Source organism: Gadus chalcogrammus, chromosome 9 (genome assembly GCF_026213295.1).
Source record: "Gadus chalcogrammus isolate NIFS_2021 chromosome 9, NIFS_Gcha_1.0, whole genome shotgun sequence".
NCBI classification, from domain to species: Eukaryota; Metazoa; Chordata; class Actinopteri; order Gadiformes; family Gadidae; genus Gadus; species Gadus chalcogrammus.
Genome location: NC_079420.1, coordinates 6,251,139 through 6,254,662, shown reverse-complemented (window position 1 = coordinate 6,254,662; position 3,524 = coordinate 6,251,139). Strand labels below are relative to the sequence as shown.

Below are 3,524 nucleotides of genomic sequence, written 5' to 3'. Positions count from 1 at the left end.
TCTTTCTATCGTTATCTTTGCGCAGCGGCAGTATCGTAGCCTATGAGGTCTAACTGAGGCGCGATTATTGCTAGTTGAAAACTTTACCCAATACCCCGCCAAAGACGACTTGCAATATAGTCGGCGATGGCAATTTTTGACAGTTTCTAAGGAGACTGATAATATGTTCAAAATAAATTATCCTTCAATTTGTACAGCAATTTGTGCTTGATGACTGAGCGTATTATTCCTAATTTCATATTATCTGTCTGTTTGACCTACTTGACCACTATACTACAGGCACTGCTTGCGTAAAGTATCAGTAATAACACCAAGGTTTTATTAAGTAAGCGAGTGTTTTCCATGCTAATGACATGGGCGCTAGTCTACTCACTTCATGTTGTGATTTCGTCCCACAATGCAATGTAGAATCTACAGTGTAGATCCCAGGTTGTATCAAGTTTGTTTCAAGTTTGTTTCATTCAACAAATGTTGACATATTTAAAAAATGTGAAACAATATGACTTAAAAACTGCTACATGATGTGCTGTACTAACCTAAACTAGTGCTGATGATCAAATGTTCAGAAACGTCGGCATAACATACCCTTGTCCAAGAGGTTGTAGTGAAAAACAAACAAACTCTGTCAATCTTTTAGTCGTTATCTTTGCGCAGCGGCAGTATCGTAGCCTATGAGGTCTAACTGAGGCGCGATTATTGCTAGTTGAAAACTTTACCCAATACCCCGCCAAAGACGACTTGCAATATAGTCGGCGATGGCAATTTTTGACAGTTTCTAAGGAGACTGATAATATGTTCAAAATAAATTAACCTTCAATTTGTACAGCAATTTGTGCTTGATGACTGAGCGTATTATTCCTAATTTCATATTATCTGTCTGTTTGACCTACTTGACCACTATACTACAGGCACTGCTTGCGTAAAGTATCAGTAATAACACCAAGGTTTTATTAAGTAAGTGAGTGTTTTCCATGCTATGACATGGGCGCTAGTCTACTCACTTCATGTTGTGATTTCGTCCCACAATGCAATGTAGAATCTACAGTGTAGATCCCAGGTTGTATCAAGTTTGTTTCAAGTTTGTTTCATTCAACAAATGTTGACATATTTAACAAATGTGAAACAATATGACTTAAAAACTGCTACATGATGTGCTGTACTAACCTAAACTAGTGCTGATGATCAAATGTTCAGAAACGTCGGCATAACATACCCTTGTGTAAGAGGTTGTAGTGAAAAACAAACAAACTCTGTCAATCTTTCTATCGTTATCTTTGCGCAGCGGCAGTATCGTAGCCTATGAGGTCTAACTGAGGCGCGATTATTGCTAGTTGAAAACTTTACCCAATACCCCGCCAAAGACGACTTGCAATATAGTCGGCGATGGCAATTTTTGACAGTTTCTAAGGAGACTGATAATATGTTCAAAATAAATTAACCTTCAATTTGTACAGCAATTTGTGCTTGATGACTGAGCGTATTATTCCTAATTTCATATTATCTGTCTGTTTGACCTACTTGACCACTATACTACAGGCACTGCTTGCGTAAAGTATCAGTAATAACACCAAGGTCTTATTAAGTAAGTGAGTGTTTTCCATGCTATGACATGGGCGCTAGTCTACTCACTTCATGTTGTGATTTCTTCCCACAATGCAATGTAGAATCTACAGTGTAGATCCCAGGTTGTATCAAGTTTGTTTCAAGTTTGTTTCATTCAACAAATGTTGACATATTTAAAAAATGTGAAACAATATGACTTAAAAACTGCTACATGATGTGCTGTACTAACCTAAACTAGTGCTGATGATCAAATGTTCAGAAACGTGGGCATAACATACCCTTGTCCAAGAGGTTGTAGTGAAAAACAAACAAACTCTGTCAATCTTTCTATCGTTATCTTTGCGCAGCGGCAGTATCGTAGCCTATGAGGTCTAACCGAGGCGCGATTATTGCTAGTTGAAAACTTTACCCAATACCCCGCCAAAGACGACTTGCAATATAGTCGGCGATGGCAATTTTTGACAGTTTCTAAGGAGACTGATAATATGTTCAAAATAAATTAACCTTCAATTTGTACAGCAATTTGTGCTTGATGACTGAGCGTATTATTCCTAATTTCATATTATCTGTCTGTTTGACCTACTTGACCACTATACTACAGGCACTGCTTGCGTAAAGTATCAGTAATAACACCAAGGTTTTATTAAGTAAGCGAGTGTTTTCCATGCTAATGACATGGGCGCTAGTCTACTCACTTCATGTTGTGATTTCGTCCCACAATGCAATGTAGAATCTACAGTGTAGATCCCAGGTTGTATCAAGTTTGTTTCAAGTTTGTTTCATTCAACAAATGTTGACATATTTAACAAATGTGAAACAATATGACTTAAAAACTGCTACATGATGTGCTGTACTAACCTAAACTAGTGCTGATGATCAAATGTTCAGAAACGTCGGCATAACATACCCTTGTCCAAGAGGTTGTAGTGAAAAACAAACAAACTCTGTCAATCTTTCTATCGTTATCTTTGCGCAGCGGCAGTATCGTAGCCTATGAGGTCTTACTGAGGCGCGATTATTGCTAGTTGAAAACTTTACCCAATACCCCGCCAAAGACGACTTGCAATATAGTCGGCGATGGCAATTTTTGACAGTTTCTAAGGAGACTGATAATATGTTCAAAATAAATTATCCTTCAATTTGTACAGCAATTTGTGTTTGATTACTGAGCGTATTATTCCTAATTTCAAATTATCTGTCTGTTTGACCTACTTGACCACTATATTAAAGGCACTGCTTGCGTAAAGTATCAGTAATAACACCAAGGTTTTATTAAGTAAGCGAGTGTTTTCCATGCTAATGACATGGGCGCTAGTCTACTCACTTCATGTTGTGATTTCGTCCCACAATGCAATGTAGAATCTACAGTGTAGATCCCAGGTTGTATCAAGTTTGTTTCAAGTTTGTTTCATTCAACAAATGTTGACATATTTAACAAATGTGAAACAATATGACTTAAAAACTGCTACATGATGTGCTGTACTAACCTAAACTAGTGCTGATGATCAAATGTTCAGAAACGTCGGCATAATATACCCTTGTCCAAGAGGTTGTAGTGAAAAACAAACAAACTCTGTCAATATTTCTGTCGTTATCTTTGCGCAGCGGCAGTATCGTAGCCTATGAGGTCTAACTGAGGCGCGATTATTGCTAGTTGAAAACTTTACCCAATACCCCGCCAAAGACGACTTGCAATATAGTCGGTGATGGCAATTTTTGACAGTTTCTAAGGAGACTGATAATATGTTCAAAATAAATCATCCTTCAATTTGTACAGCAATTTGTGCTTGATGACTGAGCGTATTATTCCTAATTTCATATTATCTGTCTGTTTGACCTACTTGACCACTATACTACAGGCACTGCTTGCGTAAAGTATCAGTAATAACACCAAGGTTTTATTAAGTAAGCGAGTGTTTTCCATGCTAATGACATGGGCGCTAGTCTACTCACTTCATGTT

General features: G+C 37.6%; 6 non-coding genes across 6 annotated transcripts; all 6 read left to right on the top strand.

Moving 5' to 3' along the window:
• The first annotated feature begins 13 nt into the window (after positions 1-13).
• LOC130389882 (U4 spliceosomal RNA) lies at positions 14-155 on the top strand. The gene has a single exon (XR_008896662.1). It is a non-coding gene; the product is annotated as a U4 spliceosomal RNA (small nuclear RNA).
• A 487-nt stretch (positions 156-642) lies between these two features.
• On the top strand, positions 643-784 carry LOC130389881 (U4 spliceosomal RNA). Its single transcript, XR_008896661.1, has one exon. It is a non-coding gene; the product is annotated as a U4 spliceosomal RNA (small nuclear RNA).
• A 486-nt stretch (positions 785-1,270) lies between these two features.
• LOC130389880 (U4 spliceosomal RNA) lies at positions 1,271-1,412 on the top strand. Its single transcript, XR_008896660.1, has one exon. It is a non-coding gene; the product is annotated as a U4 spliceosomal RNA (small nuclear RNA).
• Positions 1,413-1,898: 486 nt separating this feature from the next.
• LOC130389879 (U4 spliceosomal RNA) lies at positions 1,899-2,040 on the top strand. Its single transcript, XR_008896659.1, has one exon. It is a non-coding gene; the product is annotated as a U4 spliceosomal RNA (small nuclear RNA).
• A 487-nt stretch (positions 2,041-2,527) lies between these two features.
• On the top strand, positions 2,528-2,669 carry LOC130389885 (U4 spliceosomal RNA). The gene has a single exon (XR_008896665.1). It is a non-coding gene; the product is annotated as a U4 spliceosomal RNA (small nuclear RNA).
• Positions 2,670-3,156: 487 nt separating this feature from the next.
• On the top strand, positions 3,157-3,298 carry LOC130389886 (U4 spliceosomal RNA). Its single transcript, XR_008896666.1, has one exon. It is a non-coding gene; the product is annotated as a U4 spliceosomal RNA (small nuclear RNA).
• Positions 3,299-3,524: the final 226 nt, after the last annotated feature.